General features: G+C 39.0%; 2 protein-coding genes across 3 annotated transcripts in view; one reads left to right on the top strand and one right to left on the bottom strand.

Moving 5' to 3' along the window:
• Daao1 (D-amino acid oxidase 1) overlaps positions 1-9,144 on the bottom strand; it is a 158,790-nt gene extending 149,646 nt beyond the window's left edge. Inside the window, exon 1 of the mRNA XM_067136136.2 lies at positions 9,088-9,144. The gene's annotated coding sequence lies outside the window, so the exon portion shown is untranslated. The remainder of the gene's footprint in view (positions 1-9,087) is intronic.
• dup (double parked) overlaps positions 1-17,087 on the top strand; it is a 93,988-nt gene that overhangs the window by 11,327 nt on the left and 65,574 nt on the right. The window lies entirely within an intron of this gene.

The raw sequence follows: 17,087 nt of genomic DNA on the forward strand, positions 1-17,087 counted from the left end.
TGTCCAGAATTGAGCAAGTATGTCCTTTGATGCCTTCAGGTGTTCGTATGCTATTTGGTCCGTCCAGTTGCCTTTTTGTTTTTCATTTTAGTAATCATAAGTTCAACTTCCTCCCGTGAAAGTATTAGTTCTCTGTATTTGTATTACATTTATGTTGGGTTATTAAGTATGCCTGACCACAACAAATATGCATTTCATGCAACAATGCTCCAGTTGGCCACACTAAAGAGCATTATCACCTTTCATAAGCATTCGTGTGAAGTAACAATGAAATAGCTTCACCCTGGATCGAGCCTCCATCTCTACTCTCATAGAACAGTGACTCATCTGTTATCCAGGATCATATCACGCTCTTGTTCAATATTGGCATCAGTTACAGCTGCAGATGGACGCCCGGATCTTACCTCATCTGGCACGCTTGTGCGACCCCTTTTGAACTGTTCAATCCACTGGTAAACACGTCACTGTGGCAAAATATTGTCCCCATATTGTGCTGAAAGTCTTCTATGAATTTCCACTCCTGGTTCACCCTCAGACCACAAAAACCAGATTACGGAACGCTGTTCTTCCTTGGTGCAAACAGAGAATGGCACGGCCATCTTTACGTCGCAACAGCGCAAGCTGTACTGATCTGATAACGCTGAAACCTACCACACACATAGACAACGGTGCCATCTAGCAGCTGGTGAGCACACAACGCCATCTTCCACCATGATTTCATTCTGAACACTGGTGATGAATTGATGGAAGACCTGAAGCACCATGGCATGACATATGTTCAGCGCATTGCGTGCAAAGTCAGTGGCAAAAAACATTGCCACGGGTGCGTTCATTGTTTTCTTCAAATTGTCATTGTTGCTGAGGAAGTCAAGGTTACAACCTATCATTGCAATATTAGGCCGTACATCCCACGTCGCATGTGGTGCTATCAATGCCAAAGATTCAGACACATGGTATCTCGTTCAAATCTGTCTATGTGTAGTACATGTAGAAGAGGAGCTCATGGTGCGGAAGAGTGTACACCTTGTGGGTGCTCTGACTGCCTTGGTCTTCATTCTCCTTGAGATCTGAACTGTCTGGTATATCTCAGTGAGAAGATGATCCAGGGGATCAAGACCCTGGATGGTCTTTCCTACCAGGAAGTGCGCCATAAATTCAATTCTATGAATGCACCTGCCAAGTCACTATACTTCAGCATGATAGCACAGTGTCTACTAGGTTCATAATTTACTTCAACACCTGTGAAGAATGCTGCTCCCAAGCTGCAGCTGTTGCTCCTGTGAGCAAAGCCACGAAAAGTAAAAGCTCAAGGTGGGAGCCACTCAACCTTCGACCACAAAGAAGCCTGTGCTGGCTGGGAATCCTAAGTTGGCACAGCAGCTCATGGCTCAACACTTACAAGAAACCCTCATAAGTGCGAGGTCCAATGTGTGGCATTTTAAAGTGATGTAGTAACAGTTGAGACAGGAAACAATATTAGCTGCTAATGACGCACCATGTGCATAGGAGGGCGTCAGGAAATGAGTGTCCGGGTGGTGCAGAGATCAACCTTCTATGGAATATATGTGTTATACTTCATAAAATGGACTTCATCGATGTTCACAAAATGTTCAAAACAAACCTTTAACTTGCAGCATGAGCACCGAATGAAATATGATGCGCCACAATGGTCACAAAAGCACTAGGAAAATCAAAGGCGAGCACCTTGGGAATTATAAATTGTTCAGGACGATCAGCAAGGTTTCCACTCTTACAGAATGCATAGATATTCATATTCATAGAATGTAGTGACAGGAACTAGTGGAAAGTGATTGTATGCAACCGAATGTGAACCCGTCTGTCGTACAGTTTATCGTGAAACTGGCTATCCTTTACGGCGTAGCTGCAGATGATGCGAAGAAACAGACACCCAGAGGTTGAATTTGTTTCGTGGTTCCAGGTGTTATGAATTGCATTGTCACACTTTCCAGGAGGGATGGTTTTCTCTAACACAGCATGATTTTTTTTTTGGCAGACCAGAAGTGAAGCAGCTGCAAGTTATTTTCACCAGCTATGGGCTAGAAGTAGTGTTCATACCATAGCTGTAGTTCTGGTAAACCCATTGCTTGCTGTGACATAAACATTCCCTAATGCTTTTGCTAGGTCCGTGACACAGGAGAGAATCGTTGGGGGGAGACACCCTGCAACTTCTTGCAGCACAATAAATAACTTCCCAGATAACTGACATTCGTTGCTCGTGCTATAACTCTCTTGGTACTTCTAACTGCCAGGGTGCCTTTCGCATGCATTTTCTTGTTAAATTCCGATTGGTTGGTGTTGAAAACAAATTCCACACTAAACGATGGGTTAAGGTTGTTTACCTCATCTACAAATGCTAGAGTTGATTCTGCAGTTTGCTATGCATCATCAAGTTGCCACTTTGTTTGGAATCTTCTTATTTTGCGTCGTCCAATGTTGTAGCTCCATTTGAAGTTGTGCAACCATCCACTGCATACCTTGAAGTCACTGTAACGTATATCCTGCGCAGTTTGATGCCCATACCGTAGTAGGTCACTATTATGCACATCCTGTAACTTGCCTAGAGCATCCTTGAATCACACAAACTCATTTTTAACAGGTTTGCCTTGTTCTTATGCACCACGCTGCACCATTTCTTGTCCTTAAATCAGACCAACTCAGGGGGGTGGTAGAGCGTGTGGTGCTGTCCGAAAAATGGCCGAAAGAAAATTGCTAGATAAATACTAATAAGTATATGGACAGGAGATATGGAGGCATATCTTGAAATGAGAAATATATATAAGGGGTAGAGTGGATTTATTGGTCCAAAAACATAAATATGGACCATACTAATTGAAAATAAGGATAAAATTAGTAAACTTGACCCCAGAATTGGTCGATAAAATGTGACTTGCACATGAAATAAAATACATAACAAAATGTAAAAATCTAAAAAGGAAAAGCGGGCAACGACCCGAAAATAAAGTTACATCTCTGTTTACATGGAGAATTGATCCGTGTTATTTAGTAATGCTGTAGTTGTGTCAGCTAAGTACCTAAGTCCATTTGCCCTTGGGCATCGATTTCAACTGTTCATGTGATGTTCCGGAAATACTAATACACTAGTACAAAATATATGTATTTACACTCCGACATATTTGGACACAAATAATAAGCACATTGGTACAGGGTCGTTCCCTAACATCTTAAAAAAGTAAATACTGATTCTACTGTATGAGTCCGCACTCATATGCAAATTAGATCAGACAGAACTGGGTTACCAACCAAAATTAGCTGTTGAGCTAAATATCCCATAATTAAACAATGCTAGACACATAAAACAAGCAGATACACACACATAAATATCACAAACCTGTGGATAAGTATATACACACAAATCATATAAAATCACAGAGATATCTGGGATCGAACCCGACGTTGGCAGGCTTCGTAGGCTTGCGTCTAAAACAGACACAGCTGTCCATCTCTCTCGCTCCACGTGCTTAGGTTGGTCAGCTGTTTGAAACCAGAACATTACTACAGGCAAGGCAGTGCAGAGGTCTCGTAATATAACGGTATCTCATAAATCTCACTTTCAGTAGACACAAGGGGAAACCAGCACTCAGCTGTCAGACGGGCCCATTTGCTGGCTGGGGAGCTCATACAAAGAGGCAGGCCTATGCCCGCAATACTTCTTGTAAACGACGAAACAAATATTCTTTCACATTTCTTCGCTCAGCCATCGCTTCAACTCAACAACTGGCTAATTATTGTCTATTCAAACATGGTTCCCAGCAATTACACGGCATTTCTTGCTTAATCACACATACTTGGCCCCAAAATCATCCCTCTGGCATTTCAAGCCATTCACTATGCTTATCCTTGGTTCAATCCCGTGCTTGTTCCCGTTCTTGCCTTCTTGCCAATATAAATGACCCTCTTATGACCCAACAATGGACACATTGTCACTGCACATCTTCTGGTTACTGAAATTATACATTCCACATGCATAGAAAGCAACCTGACTAAGTTCATGTTATAAATTCTCTCAATTTATTCTAATGCCGTGGGCGTATAGCCTGTTTGAATTTTAAGGAACTCTACCCTATATATCTCTATGAAAATGATGTGAAAGAAAAACAGAATACACTAATCAAGCAAAATAAAACCAACACTAATTATCCTATCATTTCCCCCTTTTCCTTTCTAGCTAAATATGTACACTTCAAATAGGCTAAATCATGCCCACCAGCCCTGACCAAGAATTTAACGTTAAGTAAACTTGAACAAAGCTTTTGCCACTCTGGCTGACATTTAATCACTAACATATTGAAATTAACGCTATCCGAATGTACTAGTATTTCCTAAAAATTGCTTAAATGGACATTAGCACTTAACTTTTGCAGCTAGCTGTCATTCACCACGGATCACATGTCCGCTGTGTCACGATCGCCTAGCACATCACGACAGCAGACAGCGAAAGTTGAATGGTCCTGGTGTTGATTCCTCGTACAGCCATCATTGTCTTCTCGTTCTTGGAAAAGTCTGCAATCATGCTGTGGATTAAGGTCTCCTCTTCACCGCTTTTGCGTGCACGAATACACAATATTGATTCTAATGTTAGGCTATAATTGTCTTAGCCTACGCGAAAGTATGAGTCTCGACCTGTGCGCCATTAGATTAAGGGCATTTACCCACTCAATATTCGTCCTTCTTTGCGGCTCAAAATATGCGGAATGCACACAAAATATTCACGACTTGATAACACGTACCGATAGAAGATGCTAATTACAATATGAATTATACTACTGCTTCACTCTCAGGTCTCGAGTTATTATTCTTCTCAGATTAATGGAAAATATTGAATCTGAACGGTACCAAACCGTACTTGGTGTTTCAAAGTATTTGAAAAAGACTAAGATAGAGGTAACTATCTTTTGAAAGTATTGCTAATCACAAGCAAAATGTTGATTCTGGACACACACATACTGTGTAATTGACTTTGATCTACACAAAGAAAATATCACTTCCCACGGAGATCGATGCGCACAGCGTGCACTTCACTGAAAATACTTCTGGCAAATGAGAAAGCTTCCCCTACCACGGGCGTTTAAATAGTTTAACATTTTGTCCGTTGGTCGCAATGGTTCCCCGGCTAACAGAGACAGTGGCCTGCTAATGGCTCTACCAAAGTCCAACGGCTTTACGTTCAAATGAGTCTTAATATCAAAAGCGCTCAAGAAGTCATTACAGTATTATCACACAGAGGTAAGGTAAGGGTGTATTCTGCCCGAAGGCAGGTCCGAACCTCCGCAGAGGTGTGCCTGAGCCGGAGTTTACCTACGGTAGGGTGGCCAGTTCCTTTCCGCTCCTCCGTTCCCTTACCCCCCACCAACAGAGCGTGGCAACCCATCCAAATCTCGACCACACCCAATGTTGCTTAACTTCGGAGATCTCGCGGGATCCGGTGTTTCAACACGGCTATGGAAATGAATGATAAATCTGTTTCCAATTTCTCATTAATTCAGACCTGTGGAATTTCAGCTTGGTGGCAAATATTTCTACTTAAATTCAGAGGATCCCAGTCCTGCGAAGATGAAGTTGGTCAGCCTGAATTAGTTGTCTTGGGGTTCCCGACATTCAATTATTACCTCCCCCTAGCTCGTAGTGGTTGAATTTGAAAAGTAGAGTGGGGTCGGCGTGCCTGGATACACAGCCAACAGCTCAATTTGAATTTGAAGAAGTTTGCTGTTCATGGAAAGGTACTGGGTGTGCCTCACCTATATCGCGCCCGACTCGTTGGCTGAATGGTCAGCGTACTGGCCTTCGGTCAGAGGGTCCCGGGTTCGATTCCCAACGGGTCGGGGATTTTAACCTTCATTGGTTAATTCCAATGGCCCGGGGGCTGGGTGTTTGTGCTGTCCCCAACATCCCTGCAACTCACATACCACACATAACACTATCCTCCATCACAATAACACGCAGTTACCTACACATGGCAGATGCCGCCCACCCTCATCGGAGGGTCTGCCTTACAAGGGCTGCACTCGGCTAGAAATAGCCACACGAAATTAAAAAACCTATATCGCGGCATTCCTGACTTCATTTCCAGCTCCTTGCATATGCATAAAATATAATATTTCCACCGTGTTATGAATAATTAATTGAGGCATATATGGAATGGCTTAACGTGATCATATTGCTGCGGACTTATTCGAAGTCTGTTAGATTTTTTTTGCTATGTTGTGCATGGTCATTCATGTATGTAATTATATCTTGTATCCGCCTACTGGATGATTGTTCTTTACTGCGCTGCACCAGAGTGGGGAGTTGTTGCTCCGACATGGACAATGAACTACATACCTGGACATATATCACTTTCACCCGTATCATCACCAGTGCAATCCGCATGTGTATTGTCCACATAGTTGAGAGTAATTCGACACTACACATTCCACTGACTCATCTTGCAAAAATGCTAATATATCATCTGCCACTTCCTTCTCACTCTGCAAAATGTTTTGCGTTTCTTTCTGACAATGTCAATGTCCGCAACTGTTGCTGTAGATATAAGACAATGTTTGCTTTGTTTATGGTTTCCATTGCACTGGTTTATATCAATACTACGAGCAGTGCAGCACTGTTCTGATGTACATGTCGACTGTGCCATTTAAGTGCGACTCGTAGACTCACGTTCTATTCACTTTTGGACACGTACAGTTCCGCCCCCTCTTGGCATTAGCAGCCAATACTGCGCATATGGGATAGATGATCGATGGGCCTTGGAATGCATTCAATACCATTGGCCGTGTTCGCAACCTCGCACTCATGAGGGTTCCTTGTTAGTCTTCTTCCCCCAAAAGGTCGGCGGATGTCTCACCCAAGCCGGCGGAGGGGGCTTCATTGATCAGGGCGGGGAATTCACCTCTCAACCCGTTAAACAAGAAAAGAAAGCGGGGAAGAAGGATGCCCTTACCAAGTACTCCTCCACTTCTCCTACAAAAGGAAATCGTAGCCTCATCTTCGGATGGAGATATTAGTGTAGGTTAGAAAGAGTCTTGCTGTTTAAAAACTAACACGTTTCGGCACATTGTCAGGCCTTGCGCTTGATGTCAGGTGATGATGTAACAAACCAATGGATCTCCATCGGTGCTTTTATCCTGGAGCCTGGCTTCTCACTATGCTGCTGGCTGCTGTCGTTGCCACATCGATGGTCTCAAACACATTTGTTTTTGGAGCCTGCCACTTCGCTGGCTATCCTGTAAATTCATATTCATTCTTCATCATCATTGTTTAAAATTCTAGTCGGTGGATAAATTTTAAAATTTTAATTATCATTACGGTTTGTTCCACCGCATACCATAAAGGGCTGATGACCTAGATGTTAGGCCCCTCTAAACAACAAGCATCACCATCAATATGTTAAGAACGTAAACACTTTATTTAATTTAGATTTGGAGCCACTCTGTTAAAATAGGGATGGAATTTAACAATGTGATAAGTGTATCATATTGCCTTTGAGTGTCTTTTACGTAGTTACAGAGGCTTACATTGTGTTTCAAGCAAAGCTCTTGCTCTGGTTCTCAAACTATGATATGGAAGCTCAAGTTATGAACTTGAGATGGTGGTTGTGAATATCGTATTCATCATATACTACATAAATAAATTTTATTGTTTGTAATATGTCAAGGTTTTTTAAGTATTCATTAAAAGAATAAGCTAGAAATAAAAATACAGCGATTGAAATATTTTACTTCCTATTGTTTTGAGGTAAAGTAATTTTTTCTGTGGTAAGTGGTACCTCTGACTGCAGTTGACTTGCTCCCTGGTACTTAAAAAAAAAAAAAAAAAAAAAAAAAAAAAATCAGGTCACTAGTGGCACCAACACTAACAGATACTCAAATTCAAATGGAGTGTACTGGTACACCCTAACTATAGAAGTATTGGCCAAAACGACAGACAGAGGTTTGATAAAGCATAACATAAGTAAATTTTAACCCTGGAAATCGGTGAGCAGCCTAATCCAGTGAACTCCGTGATTTTTGTAGTTATCCTATGTATATAAAATACAGGTAATAAGTTATTATAACAGCCAGTTAATACAGTAATATTTATTATATGTTACTTATTCATACACGTTTTGTCCTGTTCTGAGGGCTTCTTCGGTGCTTTTGGTTCTTTAGATGAACCCCATAAATAATTCAATGTTTACTAACGTATACGTTGACATGCTCATATACAGTATTAAGGTTATTTTACTATGAGAAACTATTCAAATTAATGTCTTAAAAACAAATTAAACTTGAAATTAAAAATATGAAAGTGAAGGACTATTACATACTTCAACAGCGTATAGTCTAAAATTGCAGATACTTATTGACTTGCCTACTATATTTACATGGATGCAGTGTTAGGTACTTCATGTGGTTGCTATCAAAAGTGTTACAGAAGATTCAAACCTGTTTTTTAAAATTTATTTATTTATTTATTTATTTATTTATTTATTTATTTTTCCCTGATTATAGGGTTGCCACTAGGAGAAATTGTGCTTCATTTTTTAATATACAACTTAGTGCCACTGTTTAACAGGTTATAACAAATATTATGTAATAAATCAGTCAGCATGGAATATGAAATGCTTTACACATTCAGTACAAAAAAGAAAGTTAGAAGCAAAGAGTACCCAACACATGATACAATGGGCTGTATAAATGGTTTCTCAAAATTAATATTGAACCGTGGATGGCAGCAACTGCTATATTTGTCAACAGATGTTTTTCTATACCTAATGAAGTCCAGAACTACGGTACGATAAGAATTTAGGAATTGTTCCCCTGGCTCCCACCATTAACCCTGTGACTTGGTTGGAATACGTTATGTGGATTAAGACAAGTGCATCAGCATGGATACTGAATTACAAATGCAGCCTCTTCCATAGATGGAATTTCAGCAATTCCTGTTGGAAAACTGAAGTTTTGAATCAACTATAATCCAAAGCTGAAGTCTGATTTAATTGTATAATGTATTACTGCAAATGACGAGTTCCGTGGCCTACAGTATGAGCAGAACTGACAGTGTAGTGGTACTTACTGCATAGAGAATGGTACTAGTGTTAAGAGTGTCACTGGGAATGTTGCTGGTATTTTGTTTCCAAGTTGAGTTGTAATCATATCTTAAATCTCTGGTTTCTTATCAGGAGAATGATTGTAGCAGTCAGGGTTGGCCAACATTCAGAGTTGTGTTAAATATAGGATGGATGTCTAAAAGAACTTCCATCACAGTACAACCTCAGACCTTGGGAAAAATTAGTGAATGTAAGAACTAGTATAGTCCAAAACTTGTCCTATAATTTCTTTCCAGCAAAACTTCTGCTTACCTCTTTCTTAACGAGTCCTTGCAAGTAGTTTGAATTTAGACTTTTGGACATGCTTAATTAATAAGTTACAATTACAGCTCAAGAAAATACTTTCATCTTTACCATTTCTCCCTACACGTGTAACTTTATTTTGACCAGAAGAAGGGGTGGTACCTATAACACATAAGGTGATCTTCCTAATATGTATTAGATATCTCTCTTTTTTCATGAATTCTTTATACATAATGTAATGCAGATTTTCCTTTATTTTAGACATCAGCGGAGAAACATCCTGCCATTAATACTGTCCCTTTTGGGTTGAAGGTACACACTCTCCCTATTCTAACAGCCAGTTAATTTTTAAAATATTTTGCCATTTAAGGCGTGCCAGTCATCTGAAGAAAGAGTATGAGTGTTATCTCCATTTTTCTTATTGTGAAACAGAAATTTACATTATAATACTATACTGAAGATTTCTTGATTCAATAGTTTTTGTTATCCTGTATATATTTTTGCATATCCCATTTTGTTTCATGGGAACTATAAAGCTCAGTTAGGTATAGATTGATACGGAAGAATTAACCGGAATGGAAATTATACACATTTTTTTTTTAATAGCAGCTAGAATGGAAGTAACAATAAACATAAGATCAGTACAGAAATTAGGTATACATTTCATAGGAATTCCTTCATTTTGTATCAACTCCAATGAGCTTAGCAACAAAATACTTGATATAGGCCTATAAATGACAACTAACCATGAAGCAACTCACAACCTCTCATTACTCACAAACTCTTGTTGACACATCGTTAGTTCCAAGATCTTTAATTTCATCCTGAGTTATCCTTTACATGCGACTGTCAATATGACTGACATTAGTTGTGACAGTTATAAAGACCAGACAATTCCTTGTCAGTATTGTGGTAAACAGTACAGAGGACTTAAAATTCATATTAGCAAAGCCCATCCAGAAGAATATCGTGAATCCTGTGTAAATAAGACCTCTTTGATGCCCACACCTGACCAAAATATAGGCCTGGAAGATGTTGACTCATGTTTAACATCGCCCAATTTACAAAAACCCGATCAACACGGAGACATAAATTATACATGAGGGAGAAATGAGGAAATGGCCATATATATTTCAGCAAGAGTTGACTGACTCTGAACTTCAACAAAAACATTTTAAAATATGTGGAGTTCTTCTACAGAACTTTTACCTGGTCCAAAGAATCCAGTAAGTAAATATATTTTAGCTCGAAAGAAATAAAAATAACAATCGCCAATATAAAACTAGCAGTAATCCACAAAGAGCTTCCATAAATGACGGTCAGAGATCAAGGGAAAAATTTCATTGTGAATTCACACAATTTCAGTACTTTTATCAACAAAGGAAAATTTTACGTGGAACTAAAACGTGCAATATTAAAATAAGGAAAGATCTTTTAGAAAAACATTTTAAAAATAAATTTGGGATCGCTAATTCTCATTTGAGAGAAATGTATAACCCGACTAGCAATGAAGATCTCAATGTTCTAGATATTTCTGCAGATCTATGCCCGGTTTCTGGAACATGAGATATCAAACCTATAGCGGTATCGAACGGTTAACTTGTGTTTTGGCATTGCACAAACGTAAGATACAACTATCAGTTCGATAAATCACCCGCTAACCTAGAGGGCCCTAAGCAGGAGATATCTATTTGTTAACTTGGTTGGCGCGTGTGCAGTACTTCAGTATCGGCAGCTAATATTGTGTTTGTTAAAATTTTCTATGGCTATCTAATGTTCATCCGGCGAAGAAATTGTAGAAATGGTCAACATTCTAAAACGACCACGATTATATCATCGTCGGCCTATGTTCTAATGAAGTATGTTGAAAGTGAATTCGAAGACAGATTCAGGCTAAACAAATATACTGTCATACGTTTGGTTGAGGTTATAGGTGACAATTTGCGTCCTGTGAAAAATCATTTTTCATTTACCCTGTTGATAAGATATTAATTATGATACCCTTCAATACTACTGAGTCTTGTCATATTTGTATCTGTGACTGCATTAGCATCCATAAAAGCACTGGTACCAGTAATAATAATAATAATAATAATAATAATAATAATAATAATAATAATAATAATTGTATGGCCTCAGCTACTGTGTGCAGACATTTAAATTTGACGCCATCTGGCTGTCTGCTCATCAGTTTCGACGTTCCGTTTTACTCTAGGCCTACTAGATGGCAGACAGAGTAAACCGGATCTTTCTTGGGTGTTTGTGGCTGAGATTTAATTAATTTTGTCAGGTAGACACCAAATATGTCACCTGAGATCTTTTACATGCTGACATCGTAAGACATCGTCTACTAGAAAAAGACCTGCACCAGGCCTCTCCGGAGGCCATACTCCATTATTATTATTATTATTATTATTATTATTATTATTATTATTATCATTATCGTAAGACATGGAATGTTGAATGGAATTTTTTCCGTTCTTCAAAAATTCTACTACCCCTGCCGGGTTTGAACACGCTATCTTGGGATCCGGAGGCCGACACACTACCACTTATCCACAGTAACTGAGTATAACAGATAATTACACATTTATCATAGTAGGCCAACTTGCATTGGCAGTGAGCATATACTTTCATCGTGGATTTAAAAAAAATTAATGATATTACGTTGTAAGGAACTAACAGGTTATATAATTATGTTAATTACCTGATATTTATAGTTATACTGTGCTCAAACAATGTTCATATTTTGGAATAACAGGGAATAGATAGGGTATACTTATAAGGCTCAGTGCAAACTGGATCGCGCATGACATGTGCTGTGTGTATATTTCATTAGAAATCCTCAAACACAGTCATATTCTTCTGACTGTCCTTAAACACTAAGAAACTAACACCCACGCCTGCAAGAACTTGTCTAATACCAATTTAGCTGCATGGAAAGCTCAGATGTAATGCATTACTTGTGTGCATGTGCCTGACAGTCTGGGGAACCATCTTGTGCACAAAAACAAACCAGTGCGAGGGGTGGCATCTAGTGTGTATTTTTGAAACTTGATCAACGAGCCAATAGTTATCAGTTTGATAAGTTAGCTGATATTCCGTTGTGTAACACAGTGGAGATTTTTCAAGTTGACAGCTGTAACAAATTAATAGCTATCGGACCATTCCAGAAACCGGGCTCTAATCTCTTCAGTCACAAGAAAGATGTTGATAGACACAAGCCCCGCTCTGGATAAAGTTGTACACAAAACAATATGACATCCAATTGCAGCGAATGTAATAGCACATATAGCTAGGCTGATGTTAAATAAGGGAATTATTCCAGTTGTGCTTAACCTTTTCAATCCCACGCCCGAGTTAACTCGGACATCCGAGTGTCTTCCGCTGTCCCAACCACGAGTTAACTCGTATTTCAAATGCCCTACTCTCTCCCGGTGCCGAATTTAGTGGTATGTTCCAGTTCTGTCGCTGAACGTGAGATGGCATCTTCTGACAATGCTCAGAGAAGAACATAGCTATCTCGATACATCGCAAGCGCCGTATATTTAGTCTCGACCCTTACACTATTCTTTGACAGCTGTCTTGAGTCACCCAACATGGCTGCATCCACAAGCACTAGTAAACAAAGTTTGACGGAAAGTGATATTTTAGATGTTTTAGGTAATGATGACGAGTCTGACTATTACGAGGATAGTGAAGATGATATATTAGGCAATGATTCTGTGGAAAGTGATAGTAGGTGTGATTTATCTGAAGGTGGGGAGGAGGAGGAATTAGAAATCAAACCTGATCACATGGTGCGGAAAAGACCGAGGTTAGTGCCACCACATACAGTTTCTCGTAGAACCTGGGTAAATGACGCTAATAAAACATGATTTTGTCCCAACCCAGTCTTGCATTAGGGACGAACTTAATCTCAACGAACATTCTACCGAATACGAAATATTCATTATGTTATTCACAAAGGACAAATAAGACAAGCCATAAGAGGAAGGAAACTAGATATGAATGTGTCATGTGTAGTGTTTCACGTTGTGTACACCCCTGCATGGAAATTTACCCCATAGTAGTGAAGTTTTGATGAAAATGTGAAGGGAATGTTTTAATTTCATTTCTGGTTTTAAAACTTTGTAAATATAAAATAAATATTAGCTTATTTCAGCTAGTGTGAAATTATCCAAAATAACCCAGGATGGGGCATGCATAAGCAGGAAAGATTCTTGGGAATGAAAAGGTTAAAATTGATAGAACAGTTCTTATATTCAAAGGATTTGATAAGACGGACATTTCAAATTGGAGACCAATAACAATATGTTCTGTCGTCCGGAGAGTTATAGTGAAAACATTAGATGGCGTCGTAAGGAAATACGTTTTCTTAAACCATTGTCAAAGGGGATTCGTTATGACACCTGGAACTTCTATTAATATAAATATCATCAGTGGTATCTCCCGTACAGCTGCAGCACGCAAGTCCTCCACATGCATAGTGTTTGACAGCATTGGACATGACCGTTGAACATTCCCAGTTGCCTCAGTCCTTCAAACTTCTACTAATGAAACTACTTACAGAGAATAAAACACAGATACAAACACAAATGAAGGCCATACGGAGGAAGTAAATATCAAATGCGAAGTAATTCAAGGAGATCCAGTATCACTTTTTTTAAAATTATTTAACCACTTACTTAATGGCATCACTGAAGAAAGAGTTGCTGAAGCATATGGTTTCAAACTAACCCCTGATACAGATCCAATAACTGCATTATGTTTCGCTACTGATATAGCGATTGTCGGAAATGTCAAGGAAGCAGCCTCGATCTTGGTCACAAGCACCATCAATATGCTGGAAGAGATAGGCCTAGAAATCAATACTAAGAAATTTAAAGCTATTATAATCCAAAATGTAAAATTAATCTGTGATACAATTCCAACAATCTGTGGCAATATCGCAAGTATCAGCATTGATGGTGAAGTTAAATATCTAGGTGCGTCTTTGAATAAGATGCTAATATTTAATGAAAACATCTACGAAGTAATTTAGACAAGCTTGCTGCCTCCTGTTTGCTGCAACCACAACAAAAATTAACTGTTATAATCAGTTCATAGGCCCCACAATAAAAGCAGACGATGTAATCAAGAGTGCGGTGAAGGAAATTCTTCAGCTACCAAGTGACACACCCAACAGTATGTTGTATATAAGCAATAAATATAAATGCTTGTCTCTACTTTGTGCAATGTGGGAAGCACATTTCCAACAATTAAACATCAACCGCAAACCGCATACTTGAAGTATTAGATGATCCACATGTCAGTGCTGTTAGAGATTATAATGTCTTCAGTAATAATTATTTGTCAGAGCTGCAGGTAAGTACTGACGACAGATGCAAATGTGTTAAGATCTGAGAAACTCAACGACTAAAGGAATTTCATGCTTGAGTAACTGCCCGCACAAAGGGAGAGTAGTTCCATTATTCGCTGAAGTACCATCTGCCAACTCATGGATGATGAAATGCAACAGGTTTTCATCCTCTGAATGGAGAGACATGGTAAAAATGACGGTAGTGGTCACCCTAGTGCGCACTCTACCTGGACGTTCTACGAGCACAAGCCATTGCAGGCACTGCAGTGTGTATGAAAACCTACCCCATGTGCTCAGGAGCTGCCCTCGGAGAGTTATTTCCCATTAAGCGTCATAACACCGTGTGATCTTTATTAGCGAGCAGTGTCAAAGAAAAAAGCCTTGAGGTTCATGAAGAAGTCCACTGTATGACAGAACGTGGAAGTAACCGCCGTATTGATATAATTGCCGTAAATCAGAAACAAAACAAAGCAGAAATCAGATGCTATGATAAGGTTTCCCAGCCAGATGACGTAGATAAAGAAATACAGGATATATAAGCGCCAAAAAGACTCTACTTCCAGAACAGGCTACAGCGTCAGGAACATACGAGTAAGAGGATTGCTTCTGGGTGCTAGAGGGACCATCCCCAGAAATATTGTCGAATGGCAGCAATCGTACAGTCTGGGCAGAGATATTCAAGGCAAAATTGTTACCATGATTATCAAAATTTCAGTGGCAATAATACAGAACCATTTGTGTGGAAAACATAGTATTTAATTTCCACCTGACAGCATAAAAAATGTTCATATTCTTCAGTACATTGTTATTTGTTTTCAAAACCAGCATTTGATTCTTTTTTTCAAAGAACATGTGAGCTATTCTGTGTCCTTTGGCAAACACATATTGGTGTCAGAATGAATCAATGAAAAAAATTATTACATGTTACCTATTCATATAGATGTAGACAGCGATCATATATTAGTTGCAGCGAAGTGCAGTATTGGATTCAGAAAACATACAGCATACGGTTTGAAGAAATGGTGTTTGAATAACTTGCACATTGCAGATTTGGCTTAAAAATTCAAAGAGAAAACTAGTCAGCTGAGCAGTAGAGGATGAAAGCCTGATTGAGATAGAAAGAAAAGGCCCACCAATTACAAAAAGTGAGTTTAATATGGCTGTTGATAACATTTCAGCAGAGCTCGTAAAGAACTGTGGAGACATCATGAAAAAGAGATAGTTTGATATAATTACGAACTGCTGTGAAGAAGGAATCATACCACCTGATTTCATAAAGAGCCAGATAACACCACTCCCAAAGAAACAAAATGCCAAGAACGGTTCAGATTACAGAACAATAGCCATTCTATCCCATGCTTCTTAAATCCCACTGACAATACTTAAAGGCCGAATCAGCAGAAAAATCGAGCAGAATTTAGATGACGACCAATATGGCTTCAGAGTAGGTAAGAGTTCTAGAGAAGAAATTCTAGCTCTTCGTCAAATCCTGGAGAGAAGACTGGAAGTTAACAGGAATACTTATGTAGATTTCGTTGGTTTAGAGAAAGTATTCGACAAGGTTGACTGGATGTTATTATTTCAAACTCTGAGAACGTTGGGTCTTGATTGGAAGATCAGATGTTGCTTTTTAATATAACATGTATAAAGCCCAAAGCACAGAAATAAACATCAATGGAACTGCAAGAGAAGCAAGAATAAGAAGAGGAGTGCAGTGCAGTAAGGCTGTCCGTTATTGCCTTATCTGTTTAATACCTTCATAGAATTTGCTATTAGAACAGTAAAAGAAAAGACCAAAGGGATAAATTTTAATGTTAAATTCATAGTATTCGCTTTGCAGATGATGTTGCATTGATAGCAGATTCAGAGCACAAAATGACTAGGATGCTCAGTATACTAAACAGCACGTTAGAGAAGTTCAGTCTAAATATAAACACAAACAAAACTAAAATGATGGTCTTCAAAAGAAGACCGAATTGAAAACAAACATTAAATTAGGCTGTGCAAAAATAGATCAGGTTAAAGAATTTTGTTATCTGGGTAGTGTTATTACCAATGATAATCGTTCCTGACAGAAGTCAAAAGAAGAACTGCTATGGCAATACAAGTGTTTCAAAGCAGGAAAAATCTATTGTTAAATAAGCACATAGGAATTGAAACCAGGAAGAAATTTGTTGGAACCTTTGTTTGGAGTGTGCTAACTTACGGTTGTGAGACCTGGACTTTGGGAAAACAAGCACAATCAAGATGCTGCAGAAATGTGGTTTTGGAGAAGACTGACAGGGACTAGTTGGACAGAAAAGAAGACTAATATCCAAATCTTGAATGACGTTAATGAGAAACGGACCTTAATTTATTCAA

This window comes from Anabrus simplex, chromosome 1 (genome assembly GCF_040414725.1).
Source record: "Anabrus simplex isolate iqAnaSimp1 chromosome 1, ASM4041472v1, whole genome shotgun sequence".
Taxonomy (NCBI): domain Eukaryota; kingdom Metazoa; phylum Arthropoda; class Insecta; order Orthoptera; family Tettigoniidae; genus Anabrus; species Anabrus simplex.